The sequence below is a fragment of the Aythya marila genome, assembly GCF_965140915.1.
Source record: "Aythya marila genome assembly, chromosome: 15".
Classification (NCBI taxonomy): Eukaryota; Metazoa; Chordata; class Aves; order Anseriformes; family Anatidae; genus Aythya; species Aythya marila.
The window spans coordinates 13,414,731-13,437,950 of record NC_139056.1 but is presented as its reverse complement, the minus strand read 5'-3'; the positions used below and the strand labels follow the sequence as shown (position 1 = coordinate 13,437,950).

The following is a 23,220-nucleotide window of genomic DNA, read 5'->3' as shown; positions in this document are numbered from 1 at the left end:
TGCACTACTTCTGGCCTCTCTCTTCAACCTGCCAACAACCCCGCCAAGCCCACTCCTCCTCCTAAGCATATGTAATAAATAACTAGAAAAACTTCTTAGTACTAATATTTTATCCTGACAATCTTTTATTTAGCTCAACTAAACACACGGTGTTGAGGTGATATTTATATTCTTGTGAATTCTATCATCTTATTGTTGGAGATGACAGTTTGACTGCAATAAGTGAAATTTATCTACATAAAGCCCTTTGTGAAGATGCATGTGAAGGTGAATCTCAGTTACAAAGTAAATTAAAACATACTGCATTTGAACAGAACAGAATCGTGACTGAACATGTCAAAGTATGCAAAGGAAAAAGCAAATCTGTCATCATGATAACTGCAAGCTTCAAAACGGGCTTCTTTTCTTTTTATTACATTACTTTAACCATCAGAAAATGACTATGAGGAAAGAAATACTCCAAATAGTAAATACTCTGAGGAGCCAATAAAATTTAAACCAAGCAGATCATGTCACATTGTCCTCTAAAATTACAGAAAATGGTTAACTGCATTACTCATGGTTCCTGCATGCTGGTTGCTGTAGATCCCTAATGTAAACATTTCTAAAATGAAGTGGGGTTACTCTGTTTATCCTAAACCATCTCCAGTTACACTCATCTCCAAAAAACACATTTATACCATCATCCTAAGCCTTCCATATTTACAATTTCAATGGGATAGATCGCAAAATCTCTCAGTATAGGGACAGATGATCAAAAGTGACAAATTATCAAGGCTTAGAAAATCTCTACTAATCATCTGAGCCATCACAGCTGACTGTATAGTCAAGAATTTACATCAAAAAGGCTGAAAAAAAGTGAAGACTATTAAAAAAAAAATCAGCACCAGAAATTAATCTTAGACTTCTTGCTGCACTTTTCAATATTCTCCATTTCTTTAAGTCTTTCTAGCAACATCATCTTTCATTCTAATTCCTGGCTTTTCTTCTTAAATGCCTTGCAAACAGGTTTTCATTTGTTTTAACTGGATGAGAAATACATCTCTCATCTCTCTTAGGCAGCTGCTCACTTTCCATTCTCTATTCCTGTAACCCTCTCCTTCAAGGACTTTTCTGTTTTAGAAAAAACTGACTGACAATTAATTTAGCGCACTTATCACAATGATTTAAGTGGTTAGATGAAAATTCTTCCTAATTCAGACAGTTTTGTCATGTAAAGAAGGTGCAGAAATCCTCTACACACAGTATTAATGTTAAAATAATGTGAATCTACCCCAAAACTTTTATCTCCTCATCACCAGACAGTTTAACTACTAACGTTTCCAAAGACTATTTGGATAAATTAAAGCCAAATTTTATGATACATTTCTAAGAACAAATCTCATACTTTCTGCTACTGTAAAACAACACGTAATTCGATTTACTGTGTTCCCCATTTAGTGATTCCAATTATACATTAGATCTGTACACACAAACAAACAGCAGTCAGATAAAATCAATGCAGCAACAAGATTCCCTTTTAAATGAAAAGTATCTCAACTCTCTTTTGCCAAGCAAACAATCATTGAGTGGTACTTTTTCTCAGTGTCTATTTATGATGCGAGCCAAAATGAAAAAATCAATGCCCTTCAACAGAGGGAAGCATCAGTGTCTCTTTGTAACCACAGTAAATGACCCATTCTTGTTCCTTATCACAGCCATGCCACCTTTGTAAAGCTTAAAAAACACATTCCCGGGAATGTCAGTCAGAAGAGGAAACCTCTCTAATGATCCTTCACTAGGAAAGAGGTTGTAGAGCTTTCAACAAACTGTTATGTGCTGCTCACAGACAAAGAAAATCTCCTAAGGTATCACTTGGTTCATTTTATCAGAAAGGACAAAGAAAATTATATTAGTGTTAAAAAACACTGATACCACCAAAATTCATATGAAATGTTACCTCTGTGGTGTTTTTTCAACCTGTGTTTTCTTTGAACTTGATCATCTACTTTTTTTTCTTTTTTTTCTTTTTTTTATAAAACAAGCTTTCATAGATCATTTGAAAGCACTCACAAGAGATTTTGAAAAAGGCAGAAAATAAAGTTAAGCATATTTCATTCTACAAAAAAAATGTCCAAAAACCTTGCATTTTAGGGTTAGCTGAAGCTACAAAACAAACACATCTGGTAATAATTTCTTGTTGTGTACTTTGCCGATGTTCAGTGAATGGCATAAACTAACCCAGTTATCTCTGAACTTATGAACTACTTCAGAAAACTGAGTGTTACTAAGATTAAAAATAGAACCATTTTGTATAACTTTCAGCAACAGCACAGAGTGTAAAACATTGAATAAAGGGTTAACTTGCTCTAGTATAAGGAACCAAATAAGAGGTGGCACTTGAGCTATGAGACCATCTTCAGGCTTAGGAAAAAAATAGAAGATATTTTCTCTTAGCTCTAAGAGCAGCTTACAGCTGAAATGTCTTTTCTAATCTTATTGTTTACATATAATCTGCATTTAATATCTTCTTTGTTTTTATTTTGCAGCTACCGTCCTCCTTCAAGAGCCTATTCGTCTCCAGATGTTGATCAGTACTAATTCTTTTTACTAAACGTCTTCTAGATCTAAACCCTTTTTCATACTGGGGTTTGGTAATCACAACCTTTTGTACTTTTGCCGTTAGCATAAACCAAGGCCTCCCAGGAACAGAAAGTGATGGCAGTCAATTGAAGTCAGGTGTCCAGCAAACAGATGCCATGCAAATGTTTTAAAAATAATTTTGCAAATGTACTTTATTCTAGCATTATAACTGGCAAGTAAAATGGGAAATTTATAGATTCCCCTCTCTTTCTTAATGTTGTGTAAGTACATTTTAGAGCAGACTCCATTTAATGTTATGTGAAATTGGATTTTGACTGCTGTAATTTCAGATACTTAATTGCAATTACAAGCTCTGTTTTTAAGGAAACTGTAATCCAGTAGTCACATGGTCCAAAAACCTCCCTCCTGAAGAAAAAAACAGATATACTGTTGCCTTGAAATGTTTACTTAATAAACATCTCCACTGTTCCCCAGAGAAGATTATTACTGGGCACGGAAATATTAGAAGTATTTCCTCATAGGAGAAGTGGCATTTTGTTTAGCTTTCTGTTGTCATCTGCTCTTCAATGACTGATGAAGGAAGTTCCAGAAAGTCAACAGCCCTACAGCTGACATCCAAACACCCAGGAAACTGCTGGAGTTTCTTTCTCCAAGTCTTCAACCACGAAAGAAGCTGATGAACTGTGTTTTAACCCAAGAAAACATCCCATGCTAAATATGGCTACACAGTGCCTTTTTCTGATGATTCACAAGGTACTGCTCTGGATGCAGAGTTAATCCCCACCTGAGTGGAGGGTCACTCTAACACGTTAATCCTTAATCAACTCAATTCGGTGATGATAGGGCAGATTGAGAAAATGCTGCAGCTGGTGTACAGTGGAGTAAGAGTTCAAGAAATTTCTCCCACTCCTATTAGTAAAGGCTTCGAATTTTTGCCAACACAGTAAATTCAGCTAGATTTAAAGGCATCTCTTTATCAGAAAAAGCACTGATATATACATGTATGCAATTGTATCATAAATATCTGCATAGGGAGTGTAGAAACCTAAACTCTGAACCTCTGTTGTTTTTTAGTGATTAAAGGACATTTTTCTTCTGGGTACAAGTATAAGCATTCCATTTTTACTAACACACAACCATATATGTTAGGAGATTCGGTCCACATAACACTCAGGAAACCTTTTCTAACTCAGCCCTTTGTGAAACAGCCAAGCAGAAAAGATGAAAGAAATAGAGGAAACGCATATTGCCCTCTTGCTGAAGAAAGTTTAGAGAGTCAGATGAATACCCTGAAATATCATTCAAGAAGTTTTAACTTTTTTTTTTTTTTTTTTTTTTTTTTTTTTTTTTATTCCAGAACTCCTGGACTCCAACACTCTTCTACTACCAGGAAAAGTGCTAACACTTGATCATTAAAGACCTGGCCAAGATTTTTTTTATTCCCCTTCCCCCCTGTTTTTTGAAAGATCCTCTGGTTTTCAACCAAATGTGATCCTGCATTTACCTTGTCTAATACCTCCAGATGTTTGCATAGGTCCTTTAACTTTCCATCAAATTCAGTATAATGTGTGAATGTTGTTTAATGTATTATTTAGTCTCTTTCCTAAAAAAAAAAATCTATAAATATTAAACAGTAGATACATTTTCATAAATCTGTGTGGTCATACTGAAATGGTTTGCTGTTTATATTTTGATTTTTTAAGTCTAATTTTTTTTTAAGAAGAGAATGTGAATGTGCTACTCTCTTGCTTTGTAAGTGGACAAGGTACATAAAACCCTTTTGTGTTCACAAATTTTTAGTTTTTACCACATTTAAATTACATTTATGATTACATAAGGGTACATCAATTTTAATAATAGCTAACAACCAAAAAAACAGTGAACTCACAGAGGCAGCCAGTATCAGCAGGTTCAAAACGGAATTAGACAAATGCATGGACAACAAGTTTATAACCAAATACTGGAAGAACTGTGCAGGAATAAACAACCAGCATCAGTAATCCAAAAATCCCAGTTGCCGGAAGAGAACAAGGGAGAAAGCTATATGGCTGTATGCTCTCACTTTGCTAGTGGCAAGGCAGAATACAGGACTTGATGGACCATTAGTCTGAGCCAACAGGGCATTTCTTATGTTCTAATGGAACACCTAATTTATCTTTTCTAAAAGCCAATTAGACACCACACAAAACAGATATTACCATCAAGATACGACAACCTGTAAATGGAGTATTCAAAACTAGTAGTGTTTAGAGAAATGCAAGTTCTGTTAAGTGAATGCTGACAGCACTATACGTGCTGTTATTTTGGATTAGACAGGGCAGTAAGAGCATGTTATAAATTAGTGTTCAAGGGATGTTGATCACTTTAAAATCAGAACAAAGTAAAATGACTGGGTTTGCGTATATCATTTTACATATATTTTTCTATAAAGTTTTTCATTCTGCATGATTCAAGGTAATTTCCAAGATTTTTTCCCATAATCTGGATTTCAAGGAGAATTACAATGGACATGCAGAAGTGGAAAACTTGTTCCACTCTAGCTTGTAGGGCTGTAATGCAGCAAACATGAACAATGTTGGAAATTTCATGAGGAGATTAAATGTATGTCACCCTACCTCAGGTACCATTTTACAGAACTGTCTGAAATATACCCCAAAGTTACCAACATTCAGAAAAGTAGAATAAGATCTTTGAAACAAAGGTGCTGAGTACATGTAATTTCTGTGATTGTGCAAATACAGCTTTATCAAGGGCCAGATTAAAGCACAAAGCACTAGAAGCCTTTAAATAGCAACTCAAATGCTGGAGTGGAATAACACAATTTGAATTCCATGATATGAATCTAATTAGCAAATTTCTGAAAATCACACAAGGTAAAATTCTGATTTACATGGTAAATAATGAAACCTTACAATCTTGTCACTGCAAGTGAGAGGAAAAAAAGAAAAAAAAAAAAAAAAAAAGCAAAATGAGAAATGAGTCAAGGCAGAAAAGTTATCATCAGTATTAGAAATTCCTTAATTTTTCCACTGTTCAGGGCTTTGCTTTTCGAATCTGTATCACTTCACTGAATTTGGTTTAAAGGACAGTATTTTTTCACATGTCTTAGCTACATTTGTACACCTAAGAATTTATATGAGAATTCACCTGAGAAATGTTATCCTTTACACAACTTATTGCTACTTATGCTATATTTTCTTCTTATTTTAAAATGCAAAACATCAGGTTAATCTATACAATGGATATTCTAGAATTAATGTTGCATTTCCCAATTTATCAACTTTTTATTAAGTTTCATTTATCTCTGTGCCTGTAGAAAAAAATATATATATAAAGGGTTAATTTGAAAAAAAATAAAATACACTCAAGTCATAGGAAACTGCATTATTACAACTGAAAAAAAAATAGTTACTAAAGTATTTAATTCTATGGAGGGAGCCAGAGAATGCAAACAATACAAATGTTTCAAAGGGTACTAATGTTAAACATTTCAGATGCTTTCAAATATTTGCTTCCTTATTTTTGTTTCAAGAGTAGTAATAACAGTAGAAGCAATGAATCTGAGTACTAAAGTTTTAAAAATGTTATCATCTAACTGGTCAGAAGAAAATCTACACAGTAAGCTGCTAAAAATGAATGGGGTTACTATTTTCTTTCTTAGCGCCCATCATCTTAGAGCTGCATCAACAGAGACTGTGAGGAGAGGAAGAAGAATTCATCCTGTACAGCCCTGGTCCAAAGAAAAAAATAAGTGCATGCCAACATCAGGTAACATGGTCAGAATAAGGAGAGAAATTACTGTAGTACTTCCATTTATCTCCAAACTCAATCTTTTTTTTTTTTTTTTTTTTTTTTTTTTTTTTTTTTTTTAACTTAACCTGCATACATAGAAAAAAGGCTCACACAGAAACAAATCTGTAATCGACAGGCTAAAGAAAAATGTGATGGATTTTCTTTTTTGTTGTTGTTATGGTTCTAAATTCAGTTACTTTACCAGGACTAACAACCTCTAATGAGACTGTCATTTTTTAAATACTGGAAATATACTGCCAGTCATATAAGCCTACAGGTTTTACCCATCTTTGAAAGATTTGTCAAAAATTAACTTTAGCAGATAAGAACCAATTGGTTGGTTCCTTTAACACATCTGGAATAAATTCACACATAAGCCTTCTATTTAGTCCACACTATTATATGGATCATACCTACCTATCTAATTTTATGCTATTTGTTCTGCCTATTCCTAATAAGCATTTTTAGTTTGTACCTGATAGATTCATACCTGACTTAGTTTACATACGCTCCTGCTACATTTTAAAAGCTTTTGCCTTGTCCAATACTTTGAAATGAGGTCAGCTATTAGTTAAGACCGAAATCTCTCCTTCATCAGAGCCACCCGTTTGCAATTTGCACAGAGGAAACATCTTTTCACGTAAGTCAGTGGCACATCAGTGAAGACTGTAACAGCTTCTGATTCAGTCCATTTTTACTGAACGGTAGAAATTGAGCAAAGTAGGTCAGCATCATTGCCCCATAAGGTTTATCAGTAAGTTTCCTAAGTGAAAGCTCAAACGCTAGATCAAAGCCTCACCTAGACTGACACACTCAAGGATCCCTCTAGGATGTGCTTCCTTATGAAAAACTCTTGTTAGGTTCCATGGGAGCTTAAAGCCCGCACAAATGAAACGCTACCATTTCCTTGTTGTTGTACTTTACAGCTCCTTGAAAAACGCTGTTATTCTCTCCAAAGACTGTAATTGAAAGTTATAAGTTATAAAAACTGATTTATTCTTGCTGAAGGACTATTTAAAATGATCTGAACTAACTGAAATTTAAAGTTTAAAAACCACATCAATAGTTCTATCCTCAACATTTATTTAAAAGAGGTTTCGAACAGAGCAGTATGATATAATTTAAAAGTGAATTCAACAGTTGTTTTTGCTCCCTCAGAGAGCAGTTACTGCCTGTCATATAATTAAGTGAATATGCCACTGACAGAATACACAAAGCAGCAGGGAGTACAGGAAAATACAGAAGCTTCTTGTATATCTGTAAGCCTTTCGGCTCACCACAGTGAGAAAAACCTGTCTAATATATTAAAAAGAGCGAATTAAAAGACATGATCAGAAACACAAGAAATTGCAAAAGAGAAGTTCTATCATTATATTTCATACTGGGTGTGAATCAGTCCAGATGATGCTCGATGAATTTTATGACATATTACAAAACATGCTGTACATTTTATCTCACATAAACATTTCATCTTGCATAAATTTAAAATTGATAAAAGTCAGCTAAAAATAATAATGCACCTTGAAGAGCTATGTTCAAAGAAAGAATTTCACATAGCTTCCATCCAGACTGAACACTGCAGTATCTAGGGTTTATCTACTCTATTTGAATCAGCCTAATATGTATATACAAGTGTAGGCACCTTTGAATTTTTTTTATATTCAATTATGAGACCCTCTACAATAAAGAAAAGGAAACAGAAGGTTCTTCCTCTTCTCTAGACAGGCACGCAGTGAACAGAAGCTTTGGACTAGTGAATTTTGCTTCTCAAACAAGTATATATGTAAGTTGTCATTAAAAATGTCCAGATTCCTCAACACAAGGCGAGATGTTTAACGTTACAACTACAAAGCTAGAAGACTTCCCCATGAGATATAAAACTGGCATTAACATGCCATATTTTAGACAGCAGTCAGTAACTCTTCCAGCAATATTTATTAGGCTGTCTCATCTCTAGTCACTACTCCAGTGACACAGTATTCTCTTCTTAAGCATCACCAGAAGATATCATTACATGTGTTCAGAATAAAACTACAAATATGATAGACAGAAACAGGATAGTAAAAAATATTTCCATATGTAATTTTCTGGAAAACAAATTACATTTTTTTTCTCATAAAAAGGGACCTTTTCACGAATATAGGTATTGTTTCACTAAGTTTCAAAAGATATTCAGTGTGCTCACAATATCGTTCCATGTCTTTACTCTTTTCTTTGTATTGTCTTTGTATTGTAAATAAAGGGTTTTATACGCATCTTCCACAAGTGTCTAATTTACATGCACTCTGAGAGATTAAAAAAAAATAAAAATCTTAAGATGTTTTAAGAAGTGTGAGCAAGGTAGAAGAATGTTTTGTTTTAAATCTATGTTTTACCTACTGATGAAGTCCCAAGAAAATTTGAGAGCTGAAAATGCTTGAGGTCACCTAACCATCAGATTAGAATGATAGCACTGCTCCTTTGGAATTTCTTACTCCCTTCCTTTCTGCCTGTTTCACTTATTTAATACCTTAATCGAGTGCAAGTTTCTCATTATCTTCCTATAGTGGAGGACCCTAAATGAATGGAGGACCCTCAGTGGAAGTGCCAGGGCTGCTGGCAGCCGCGGGACTGCTGGCTATGACAGGGGAATGGCTGTGGCCACATGCATCTGGGGGAGCCACGGAGGAGACCGACACGGGTGAGCCCCAGCTACAGTTTTTCTCACTGTTTTCCACTTCAGGGGAAATTCAGTGAGCATTGCTTCTATTATGATTCCACTATGGTCTCATTTATTCCCATACTCTGTAAATAAACTTCATGCTTTTTGTTTATGTTTTTTAATCTCTTGTTGAAAAATCTGAAAAAGATTCATGAGAAATGCCTCCATAAGCTTAGACTAAAATTGCAGAAGCTAAAGATGAAACCCCAGCATAAAAGTTAGCATGTGAGCCAAGTTAATAATAGACTAACTGCTTTTCAAGAACAGAAACAACCCTTCATAGTCTTGCCAGGGAAGATGAGCACAGTCACAGAATACTAAACTCAAAACACCAATCTCCAAAGCCATCGATACTCTCAGCATGTGGCCACATCCCACTGCTGCAGTATCTGGAAACAAGAATATATTTTGAATAAACATATGGTTGATGACAAATTAAGGTGCATTTCCTCTGAGATGAGCTGTTGTTATATCACCCATGTTGAATTCCATCATCCAAAATCCCAAACCAACCAGCAGATTTTGGTCCCGTGATTCTTACCGCAGTGTTCTACACAGCGATGCTGCACACGTGAGAACATTTTTCTGGAAGCTTCCAATTACCATGGAATTTGGCTTAGGGATTTTTTGCACCGTTGATTAAAGATAATTATGAAAAGAAAACTATGGCTACTAATTGTTGAAGTTGTAAGGGAATATATTGAGATGATTATCAACTTAATGAAGCTGGCACTGAAATACATTTTCCTGATCTGCTTACTCTGTGTACTGTGTCTTCTAACTGAATAATACGCTGTGTTTTTACTCAATCTCAGTAAATAACAGACTGATCTCTCTTGTTTACAAATGACAGCAAACAGTTCCAGGAAAAATAAAACAAACAAGCACAACATGCACTGCAAGAATCAACCATTTCAGTCTCAGTGAAAACAAGCTTTACAGAGAAAAGCTTGTTTCAATATACTTAAAATTTGATGCTAATTTGTAATTACAAATATAATTCTGAACTACTTACTAATTAAAAATAATTTAGAGTGGAAATTTCATATGGATGCCTTTGTTTAAGTGCAAATACACACAGACTGATTTAGAAAGCTAGGTTATATACACCTTCTAAGGAGGAAAATAAAACCGTTTTTAAAAAAAGTCCACCTTCCTCTGATTTCAGTAAAGGTTAACACCCCTGAAAAATTTTGCAGCGCTTTGTTTCTTGTTCTGTCTTTACTACTTATATTGAGAACAACCTTTATTTGAATATGCACAGGGAGAAAACTGGGTGGTTTTGACTTCCTACCACCAATTTACCACAACTATTCAAAGCTTTGCCTGTGAAAGCCTGTTAATACCCTATGTATATATTCCACTATTACTAATATAAACCCTCCTTTTGATCTTCCGATGAATCTCTCCCTTGCAAGAACAAACTCTGAAGGGCCAGAGCCAAAGCTCTGGACTACTAAATATTTCTGACTTATTTTAGGTGTGAATATAAAGCAGTTAAAGGTGCTTTTTGGAGTTCATAAGAATGCTATGATCTAACGTGGACATAGCCAGAGTGGTACTTCAAGTGCCACAACGAGCAAACTCATCAGGTCTTAACATACTAAATGTAGCATGTTATTCTTACAGGACAACTGATCAGTGAGAAACAAATTATTAAAAAAACACCCTAATGTTCTTTTCTTGTACAGTATTCATCTGTGCACAGATGAAAGTAACTCCTAAGTTCACAGATGATCAGCCTGTATCAGTACTTGGCATAACTTCACAATTGCTTATGTTTTCAATGCTGTGCGCATAGTAACTAATTAATCCTCAGGATACGTGAAGCATATGTGTAAGTGTTAGCTTATGCCCTGAAGCATGAGGTTTCATTACCTTTACCACTGTTTTAGCTCTTGTAAAAATAAATGTTAACAGTAAGATAGAATGGTCCAAGAGAGAAAGAGGTAGTTACCTGCAGCTAGAGCATTTGATTTCAGGAGCAGCAATATTCCAAACATCGAGTGCAAACGCACGTTTAATTCTGCTGAACATATCACTGTTACAAGTCAGAAAAAGTAACCAATACATTATATCTTTTATTATCCAAATATTGTACTCCATATAGCCTTTCTAATGCCACAAATCCTGCTCCAATTGCCAAGGAGATAACTAAGACGCAGAGTTGATTCTGAACAATCTTAATGTTTCTATAATTGGCTGATGTTGAATTATGAATTGTGATATGGCAAAAACGCAAAGGACAAAGCAAATTTACTTATTCATGACTAGAGAAGGCTACAATTGAACAGGGAAGGTTGAAAAAACAAGTGCTAACTAATGTAAAGCACTACGGGGGTTTTGAAAGAATAATGTGAGTTATTCATATACCAAAATGGCTCAGAACAATACTGACAGGAATTCATGGGCAACTACAGCTGCTCTTCCAGTTTGTTCTATTTTAAGCTATTCTAGAAAGGTTTCCATTTTTATTCTCCTTGCTGATCCTTCTCACTGCTTTCACCTAAGTTAAAATGCCCCTGCTACTACAGAGGTGAGTGACTCAGAAGACCCCTGTTCTTTACTTATCTGTGCAGTGCAATGAAGCACCTTGTTGTTATTGTGAGGCACGGCATGGCCTAGGGAGGAAATACTTCACTGTTCTAAGGATTTCCCCACCCGAACATACTTCAGCCTCCGCATAGCCCTGCCCTACACACCCTCCCTTCCCCTTTACAGCTAGTATTAACACAGTGTGCAATCATCTCTGATAGTCACAAGATGAAACAAATACAAAGAACTTCTATAAAGCATGACTGTATTCAAAGAGTAGAAAACTGCTGGAACAGAGTGTCAAAATGAGAGCCCAAATCTTCAAAACTCAGAGTACCATACTTAAAAATGTAAATTTAAGAAACCTATTAAAATACTAGATTTTACATTAGCATTTATTGAGCACACTTTCAGAGTCCTTATCGTAATTCTGGTAAATCCCTCCTGCAGTTTAATAAAAGAAGATACTCAACATTTGCATGTGAGTAAAGACCCAGTGGATTATTTTTTTTAAGGTATGATATTAAGGAAAAAAAAAAAAAAAAAAAAAAGCAACCCTTTGAAAAGTCCTTTGATGTTACACAAACAAAAGTTTTATTATTAAGTCATTTTCACAGGGATAAATGAAATATTAGGGAATTAAAGATTTGAACTATTAGCAAATTATCTGGCATCTAGCTGGGTGACTTAGACCTGCTGTCATACCATTTGACAAATGTACGTCATGCATATGCTCTGTGTATTACTCATGCTATATACAAAACAAGGTGTTAAACAATACATCATTTTTGCTTTTGGTATAAAACAATCTGCCTGTGCTACCTCATACTAAGGTATCCATATCAAAAGAAAAATATGTATTGCATTCAATGAACATACATATTTTACTTCAAATATCATTACATTACCCCTACCAGTAACAGATTTTTTAAGACCAGTTTAAGTGAATATCCCATTTGGTACAGCAGACTTCAGAGCTGATGACAGAATTCTGAGACCCCACAATTCATTTACTAACTTCTAGTGAGTAAAAAGAGAATTCAAAAAGGTGCTTCACAATCCATAATTTTCCAACCAATTAAATATTTTTTTCTTAAATAAATGAAAAAAATGAATAAAAAAGGATTGATAGTGAGGTTCTTAACTCATCCAAGACTACCTCAGTAGGTTTCATGAGAGAAAGTAAGGTATGTTTTACAAATTATTTTTTTCTCACTTCATGCTTGGTATTTCTTTTCCATTCTGGAATTTTTTCCTGAATAAAAGTGGCTTCTCAAAGGGGCAAGAGGATGAGAGGATGACAACTGAAATTTTACCTTTATGAATCCTGATTAGTGAACCTTCAGCCCCATAAACTTTTTTTATTTAGTGGAATCAACACTGACAGTTATGGATTAAAAGCTATCAGGCATTAAAACGTTAACCTGTCACTTCTCTTTATTTCACTGAAGCAAGGAGATTTTGCTAACTCCCTGGCTTTATTAAATTATCAGTGACGTATTAGCTTATTTCTTTGTACTGAAATTTTAAATTATCAACATACGATAAAGGCCTATTTACACAATGCCTTTAAGATATTTTCAATTTTGCTGCTAAAAATTTTCTTAAAAACAAATTTACTCCTCAGATAATGCTGTTGAAACTAGAGTTGTATCCAGTTCATACAAAATCTAGGACCCACTAAAATGGTTGCACAATATTCTTTGTACATAATCTTGCTGTAACACTTAGACAATACACACCAGGTATTTATCCTCCTCCTTATTACATCACTTTTATTTTATTTTTAACTTTACGTATGAATGCAAAAGTAGATAAATTCATCTCTTTGAAAATATAGCTTGATTTGTTTATAATTATACAAATATGTGAATGACAATAAATATGAATAAGTTATTGATAAAACCAATACACAGATGCGAGGGCATATATTTAGTTTAGGAAGTTGTTATGGTAGTAACAGTAAATTCTAAAAATCTAAGATAAGCTCCTGTGAAAGCACAGACCCCATACAGAAGCCTTAGAAGGTCTTAGAAGACCTTATGGCTCTCTATAGGTACATTAAAGGAGGTTGTACTGAGGTGGGGATTGGTCTATTCTCCCATGTGCCTGGCAACAGGACGACGGGGAACGGGCTAAAGTTGTGCCAGAGGAGGTTTAGGTTGGATATTAGGAAAAACTTTACCGAAAGGATGGTTAAGCATTGGAATGGGCTGCCCAGCGAAGTGGTGGAGTTGCCATCCCTGGAGGTCTTTAAAAGACGTTTAGATGTTGAACTTAGCAATATGGTTTAGTGGAGGACTTGTTAGTGTTAGGTCAGAGGTTGGACTCGATGATCTTGAGGTCTTTTCCAACCTAGGTGATTCTGTGATTCTGTGAAGCAAGAACTGAGAACTGGTGGAGCTACACTAGCCTCTGCACACTCCAGACATAGGACAGAGGGATAAGATTACCAAGGAACAACGTGTACCTGACACCTGAATGTGGGACCCTCTGCCTATATGTTGCCCCCTCAAGGCAGGACATTTTTCCATTCTCTTTTGTCATAGTCCTAATAAAAGAATAGGAATGCCTGCAATTCGACTTTGATGGAAACACCCAATATTGACTGCACATGTTGGAGATTATTGACATTTTCTCTCTCCTTCATTACAACATTTTTGTTAAGTTGTGAAAAACGTGAATAAAAATTAAAATAAAATGTACATAGAAATTTAAAAGCGTATTATGGGCTTCTTGCTGCAGTATATGTTGGGTAAACATAAAATGCAGCTGTAGAACAACAGCCATTGAAATTTATAAGTATCCCAATAAACTCTGCTTCTTGCTGCTGCTAAGGCCAGTTTCAGTTCCCATGGAAACAGATGACGGATTGCCAAAAATGAGTTTTGATGTTTTAAAATAATCAGTGATTCGAACTAGTGATTATTATAAAAGTATTGCACTCTTCTTCCAGTGAAGAAGTATTACACTGGGAGTAGGAACAAGAACACAAGGCAGCTGGCAGACAGCAACAGAGTTGTTAAAATTCTTGCAAACAGTATTGGTTGCTGAAGGACAACAACAAATGCAGTTTCTTGAAAAATTATTGAGCAAAATCTAGCAAAACTCTATTTTAAAAAGTGAATAGCTTTTGGCGTTTTGCAGAAAAAAAAAAAAAAAAAAAAAAAAAAACATAAAAAGGCTTTGCACAGATCTTACCCTCAATGCTTTCCCCAAATAAAGTCTCCTTTATATCTCTGGTTTGAGAATTCACATAGCCAGGAACATATAACAGAAAAAATGCCACAACGTGCCAATACTGAATCCATAACCTAAGATGTTTCCTCTCTTGCTTTTTAACCTATACATTTGTTGTTCAATCACTCTTGGTTCCAAGCCTACAGATCCCCAACCACACAGACGAAACGTGGGCCACATTCAGCTCTACCAGCAACAGAAGGGTATGGCTGAAGGGGAGCAGTGTCTAGGAGGGCACAGCAGAAATCTCTCCCTCTTGTAGTGTTTGGAACCCTTCCCCTGGCCAGGTTCCTCTCTGCCTTGCCTTCTCTCCATCAGGGTTGGACACCACACAACCCACATCCATCCCACCCAGTCCCCGCAGACTTCACACTTGCCTTGACCCAGCTGCTTTTCTTCATGGCTGCACGTACGTGCTGACAGCACGTACCAGCAGAAGGGGTGGAGAGGCATGGACATCTCCCTCTCATCCCAACCCCTTGCCACTGCTGTGATGACAATTAGGCTGATCTGGCTAGTGGCTGGATTTTGGAGGGGAAGGCAAAGAGCACGAAGGTGAGCAAGCAATGCCTGTGGTCACTCAGCAGCCAGATGCCTTTTGTCTATGTCTGGAATTGGTCCTGACATCTATAGCAACAGATCTGGCTAACACATATAAATAGCCACAGACATATAAACAAATAAAGGGTAGTGCTAATGTGCAGCAGACAAATTCTGTATGAAAACTGGCAGTTTGACTGTTTTTTCTCTTTTAATTGCGAGATGCCTTTAGAAAGTTTCACCAGAGCTAAAAATCACCCTTCTCATACAGATCAGATAGGCTCGTGAAAGCTCAGACAGGGCATTTACAATCTATTTAAATTCATTTGGAATCTGTTAGATGAAGGCCAGACAGAAAACAGCTAAAGATTCCACTCACAACTACGGATCAGAGATAAGCCATAGGCAGGCTGCCAACTTCTTTCCTTCTCTGTAGCGTTAATTAATGTAAGGTCTGCTTCACATTTGCTTCCCTGTACCAAATTCTTTAAATCAAGTTGAATACTGTTAACAAACTAGACTTGATGCAAATCAACCACAAAAACCGCAACACATCCCCAGTGTGCAAAGTTCTGCTTTTTTTTCCCTCCTCCTGAATCACACAAGTTTTCAATGTGAAAATAAATCTGCCAAAACGATAGGCTTTTAAGATGGTTCTACATAAATTCATATTATAAAATTACAAACGTATGTCTTAACACCCTCACCCATCATATAAAAACCCAGCAGAATCATGAGGAAAGACAGTATTTGTTTCTCTGCATAGAAAGAAAATTAATAATCCCTTGTAGTAAACAGCCAAAGTACTGACAGATACATTTTACTTCAGTCAGTTTTGATTAATAAAAGCTAATTGGTAAACATAAGACATTACCTGCTGCTATACTTGATAAGTCACTAGCATTTTGCATCTATTTCCATAAAGATACAGATATGTGAGGGGTCATAGGAAATAAATTGTTCATAGGGATTTGTAAATAATTGCTATTTGTTAAGCATAAAACAAGAGCTCTATCTGGCATATTTGCTCTTAGAAATGATTGCAACACTTCTAAAAGGTCTTATCTTGTCTGCACATAAAAATATTTCAGTTTGAAGATAGGGTAGTTCAAAGATAGAAAAAAAAATGTTTTCCCACAAAAGCACGTCAGCTCTTAAGGAATTTTATTAGTGATTTGTTCCTAATAGTATAATTAGTTCTGGAAATGTAGCAGGCGGAAGGAGTGAGCCCCAAAGTACAATGACAGTGAGTCTTCGTATCTATCCATGTCTAGATCAGATATGATTTTTAGAAAAATAGTGCAAGTTCCTTTCAGAGGGTGATGCTATTAACACTTTGCTCATAGTCCACAGTTTTTTTTCCAAGTACATTTGTCTCCAGAAAGCAACAGAGTCATAAATCAATATCTCACTGCAAGCAGTGATAACTAAATCATACTTAGAGCAAAAAGGTTTCTTTCTAGTGACACTTCCATCCATTCCCTGTTGTTTTACAAATTCTAAATCTATGATTAATAAGCGTAGTGACACACACACACAAAAATGATTTTATTCTTTAAATGTAATTATCTTGGAAAAAGCAGTATCTAGTAGTCAGATTTTTCTCTTAGCTATCTTTAAAGTTTCACTGATATTTACAGCTGTTGAAGATTGCACTGAGAGATACCAAGAGCAGCTGAGGCCCATTAAAACAGTAATAGTTCCAAGCATCAACTCTCAAAAGCACGGGTTTTGCAGTGCTGGTGTAATAGCAGCAACTTCCCCTGATTCATAAATAAATAAATATTTTATATATATATATATATATATATATATATATATATATATATATAAAACTCCATGTTTTATGGTCCAAATTCATAATGAAAAATATTGGTCAAATCCCAAAATGTGCGTTGCACCTCCTCAGAATTTCTCTCTTGGGAACAATTTGCTTTCAAATGAGCCCTTCAAAGAGGCATGGTTTTGCAGCATTTTTTTCTTCTACTGTCTCTCTTTCTTGCTGTGATGGGCTGTGTCCCTCCTACACACCATGAATTCAGCACACATGGTCCACAAATACAACTCCCTTCACCTAACCAACTAGAAGTTTCATCCTAAAAGTTAAGAGGTCTGAATAAATTAATAATTAAAACACATATTTAAAGCCAGTGGCAAACTTTGAGCAGAGAGGAAAAACAGCGAGGTTGAATCTAGACAAGTCAAACAGCTTTAGAAAATAATCCTGGGATTTGTTGTTAACTGAGGTGTTAATGTTTTCCCTCTACTGAACACAGTAGACAATAATACTCAAAACAGTCCACTGACAGCACCCAGGAATCCAACTTAGTAACTGAGAAGATGTAGGGAGGTTTCCCTACAGTCTTTTGTATGCCTGCAAGTCCTGGGCATAGCAGTAAAATTGTGTGAGATGATTTCTTGTGCTGCTTGTTCCTTTAAATTTGAATCATTCAATGCAAAAGTTTACTTAAAAATTAATAACAGAATAGTAATGTATTTCAGTTACAGGGAGTAATTTAATTCTACCATATATTCTTCTTTCTCAGGTACTTAGAAGTTGACTTGAAAATTAATGTGGAGCATGTAAAAGGTAGAGATAGATGAAAGCGACTCAGTTTTCTTGTCATGCCTCTTACTGTTGAGAGGTGCCACTTCATAACACGTTAGCAGACTGGAGAGATCTGCAAACTTTATTCTTTAAATTATTAGTCAGCTAATACACAGCAGAGTTGACAGTCTCTGAATTTATTGTTCGTTAATGCTAATCATCAGAATTTTAATTAAAGTATTATCTGGTGTATGTGAAAAGTAATTATGTGCAACTAACGTAAGTTGTATGACAGGCTAGTATTTGCAGAGAAATGCATTGTTGGCTCTAGAACTGCTCATATAAAATGAAGTGGTGTTTGTTTTAAAGTGAAAAATGTATACATGAAGCATTAAGTGAGCTGTTATCATCCAAAAGTTAATCTAATGCTAATATCAACCCAAAATCAAATATATTACTCCCAGATACTTTGTTCTTTCTCATTTTTCAAGTCTGTTCAGCTATAGCTACTATTCTTTGTTAGACTGTCATTAATGTATGTGCCATTTTACCTTAACAAATGGCTAGAAAATCTGTACCAGCTTTGCTTAGTTGCAAGGTATTATGAGTGCCCAAAACCAAAGCAAGTCATATTTGAGTACTGCTTGTGCCTAACATATTTTTGTTGCACAATCTGTCAGCACATTTAGTCTCTGTAAGAGCTAGTAATGACCACACACATTCAAATGCATAATTAATTGTTCCTACTGGAAAAAAAAAAAAAAAAAAAAAAAAAAAAGATATTAATGTATATCTAAAGGCAATGCAATTCATCTTCACTGTCTGGCAGGATGAAGTAGTGCATTTGTGAAGTGTTTTGATCCATTTACAATTAACTGGGTGGCAAACATCCACCCAGCTAAAAAGGACACCCCAAAACTGATTTTACATGACAAAAAACAACTTCCCTAATTTGCAACAGACAGAATTCCACTAGCAAAAGAGTTAATATTCATCTATCCATAGCTTGCTAGGGGGGAAAAAGTTTCACTCTAGAAAGTTACTGAAGATAGCAAAAATGTCCTTATAGTACAAGTTTTCTTCTTAAAGAAGAAATCGAGAATAAATGAAATGACTGCTCGAGTGAACTTTTTCAGTGAAAAAGTCCTTCACTTAGAAAAAAGTGTAAAAACAAACAAAAAACACACCTAAGAATACTAAGGATTTAATTCCTCACAATTTCAACTGAAAGGCAATTGTAGACCTGGACAGTACTACCATCCTGTGTGCCTCTTCAAGGCATAGATGCCTCATGTAAAGAAAGTGAAATGCTCTCTGCTTTGAACTCTTGCTCATCTGCCTGATGAAGTACACCCAGGCAAGGTATGCTGAAGACGTGACAACTCAGAGTAGCAATTTCTTTTGATAGAGTTACCTTTAGAGAGGTTATTGTTTTCTGTAGGATGTGAGGGGAAATAAGTGGAATCATCCCATCAGTCAAGTCCCTGGATAACAGCACAGTTGTTATTCCACATTAGTCTACTTGTGTATCTGGAAAACATTAATCTGTCAAGGTGTAATATGAAGCAACTTCTAAAGCTCCAATGAAAAATTTCACATAATTTAACTATAAAAAAAAACATCCCAGAACCTAATTCCTCTCCTTGCTTACTTTCTCCTGCTACTGAACTTCTTGTCTTCTCTCTCTGATTCCCCATTTCATACTTTTCTAGCATGTCCGCAGATTCCTACTGATGATCTAGGAACATGCCTTTAAAATATTGAATTGAGACTTTGCGAAGGATAATGCACAAAAGCCAAAATGAATATATATATGCACACTGCACTAAGTGGGGGAAGAAAATCCTAGAAGTTAAATTTTTAAATACATGCCATCATATCACGCTAGCTCTGCTGCAGATATGTTACTGGCCCTAAGTCAGAAACTATATCAACAACCCCCTGAGTATATGCAGGCCATTTGCTTCACATTCATATATTATAAAGAGATTTGTTAGTTTCACATGCCCACTCATTTAGGAGGAACTTGTCATTAGAAAGGTTATATAAAAAAAATAACACCCATTATTCTTATGTTGGGTCTTTGACAAATATTATGGCATAAACAACAGTGAGGTAGGAACTAATACAGTTATTTGCTACAAATTTCTGCCATGAATTATGCTGCTAGTTAAGTTAAATAGAATATGCAGTTTGGGGAAAAAAAAAAAAAAAAGAAAGAAAAGCCCATGTCTCAAAATGAAACTTTCTCCCAGCAATATCGTATCTATGCTGGCTCAGAGTAAAATTGCCATTCTGACTTTTCCTTCATAAAAGGCTGTGAAGCCAAAGCTATCCACTGAATCAATTCTCCCATTCTCATTCTAAACAGTTGGTACTTTCCAGGTTAATGACCAGTAGGAGAAACAGGAAATTACAGGTCTGTTCCATCTGGTCATCAGAATTCATTAGAGCTAGCAACTGTATTAAGGCATACAAATAATATTAGAAACCCCAAAGTACAAGAGTCTAATTTAATATATTTGTAAAGCATCTCCAAAATAATACATACAACAATACCAGAATTTTGTGACAACTCAGCAATACACTTTGTTGTCTTAGCTCCCTAGAAATACAGTACTATGGGAACACTGAAGAGGTGGCAAAAGTCCTCCCCTAAATGTCCTAAATAGCAGTAAACAGTAAGAGAATGACATCAGTATTTACTACTTTAAAACTGCTATGTAAACCTTGCTGCAGAGCCAATTAAATGACATTCCTTGAAACAGCTCAAGACACCTTTTTCCTTTTTTCCAAAACTACTCCTCACTTTTGATGTTTCATATTTCTCACCTCATGAGAAAAGTCAGCGCATTGCCTGTGTCTCTTTCCACATCTATGAAATTAATTCAGTCCAACAGGGACAGTAGTCCTTAAGACTTCTGTGTAAGTAAAAGTTAACTCGAGGAACTATATGAATGAACAGTTTTCTTAGAATTCGCTACAAGTAAAAAAAATGGGACAATGCCAACTTTGCATTCAACAGGCACTTACAAGAAATTATTGTGTACCATAACCACCTCTTCTATCCTTGTCTTCAGCACTGTTTATGTCCTCAGTCTGCATGCACTACTGTGGTGTCACTTGGAAATCATTATTATAGCTGAATGACTAGCTGACTGATTCGGCTAAATCATCATAAGCTTAAGACGATTAAAAAAGCTTTATATTGATTTAGCAATATAAGGGACTTTTAACCAGTTTAAAGAGCATCTCTACAAGGTGGTTGCATCAATTTAACTGATCCGTTTAGCGGTTGATCCTGTTAGATAGATGCATCAGTCTCACTGGATCACCTACTAAACAGATGAGTTAAATTGATACACCTCCTAGCGTACAGAAAACATGACTTGAAATGCACAATCTCCTCCACAGAGGAGAATAACAGTTATGGTAAGAAAGGCTATTTTTACATTTCTCACTTTTTATGCACATCCCCTGTGTGTCTTGCGTTTCAAGTATTTTTTAGGGCTGCCATATTTACTTCCAGAATTTCACAGGCAGCAATGTGTGAATGGGTGCCCTACAATTTTTCTAATACTTTGACGGAGCAGCAGACCTACTGCACACAGAGTGCGCAAGTGATTAGTGTGAGTACCATAAACCTGTCATTTCCTGAACTTATGAACTTAAAAGGCTTATTGTATGAGATACATTAAATTTCCAAGGAGGTTTACACTTTCAGCATGTGTACTTCTAAAAAACAAAAGCAAAAAAAAAAAACACTCAATTTCCCAATTTCCTAGACAGCCACCACATCTGTGGTGGGAAATTCCTTTCAGATGAAATTTCTGACCAGGTAAATAAAATATATGTTGAAAAAACTGGTTATATTCCACCCCTATTATAAAACAGAATTTTACAGTTCTCCAGTTCTCCCTTTCATAAACGTTAATGCAGTGCTATGAATTAAAAGTGATTTTACCCTAAAAATCCCAACAGACAAGGAGTAAGAGTAAAGCATAACATATGAAAATAAGAATTGAAAATTAAGAAATATATGAAACACATCTCTACTTGTAATTTTCCCAAACTGTAAGAGAACCTAACTGAAACTCATTTTCAGACGCTACATGCTTGTCTAGGTCACTCTGTTCTGTTCCCCAGCAATTGTTTCCAAGAAACTGCCTGATACCTGGACAACAAGGCTTTTTCACTATCTGCAATTATTTTTTTAATTGTGTATTCTTAGCATTGAGAAAAGAAAATTTGTCATGCAGCAGGAGTGCAAGAAGTAGGTTCTTAATGGTTAATAACTCAGGATTTGTCACTTCACTCTCTTCAAGAGATTGCCCAGAAACCCATTGTTTCAGCTTCCAGCTTGTTTCCCATCAAATTACTATTAAACTACTCATAAATTATTACACATTTGCTTCACAGCCTTGCAATACCAATTTTAACAGTTTCAAAGAGTCTGTAATACCAGCTTTTGCATTTACAAAATGAACATGAGCAGCAGTAAAATATGCAGTACGGATTAATAAAATTAAAATCCAACAAGAGTTTTCCCTCTCTAGTATAAAGTCTGAAGACTCAGCAGCCTTTCTGCAGCTTCCTAAGATCCCATAACCATCACTTGCTAGCATGTCTTGAAACTTGGAACACATGAAAACACACTGCAAAGATGAAATAACCACCAACATTCTTGGCATTCCCTAACAAATTTGACAAGATATATATCTATATATTTATATAAATATATTTTATATATAAACATTTTTTAAATTTTACAGCTAGCCTCCGCAGTCTTTAAATCAGTTTAAGGTTAAAACACAGAATGGCCTTACATCCATTTCAGAAAATGATAAACAAGCACATCTTGAGATAACAACTAATCACAGTGATCTTCTGCCATTACTGGGTGAGCTGCTAATTAGTCAAAAATAAACTTTCATTGTAAGCTAAAAACACGAGGAAAAATAAGATTTGCATGGTGAGGGAAACAGTATTGAGCATAAGTCCATGTGAGAAAATCAGACCCATCAAAAAAGAAAAATCTAAGTATTCATTTAGTCCACTGAAGTAAATATAATCAAGAGATGAGCATTTACTTTTCCAAAATGTATCACGGAAATGAATAGTATGAAGGAAATGCAGGCATTCAACATATCTGCTCCCTTATGCTGCACCAGGACCATTAAAACCACATGAATTATTTTGTCAAACTGCTTAGGAAGTTCAGAGATGGTCTTAAAATAGTAATTTATCTCAAACTTAGTATGAACGAGGCTACTTTATTCTC

At 35.4% G+C, this 23,220-nt stretch overlaps 1 protein-coding gene across 2 annotated transcripts in view; it reads right to left on the bottom strand.

The window, feature by feature from the left end:
* SDK1 (sidekick cell adhesion molecule 1) overlaps positions 1 to 23,220 on the bottom strand; it is a 396,992-nt gene that overhangs the window by 251,003 nt on the left and 122,769 nt on the right. The gene's annotated exons all lie outside the window — the stretch shown is intronic.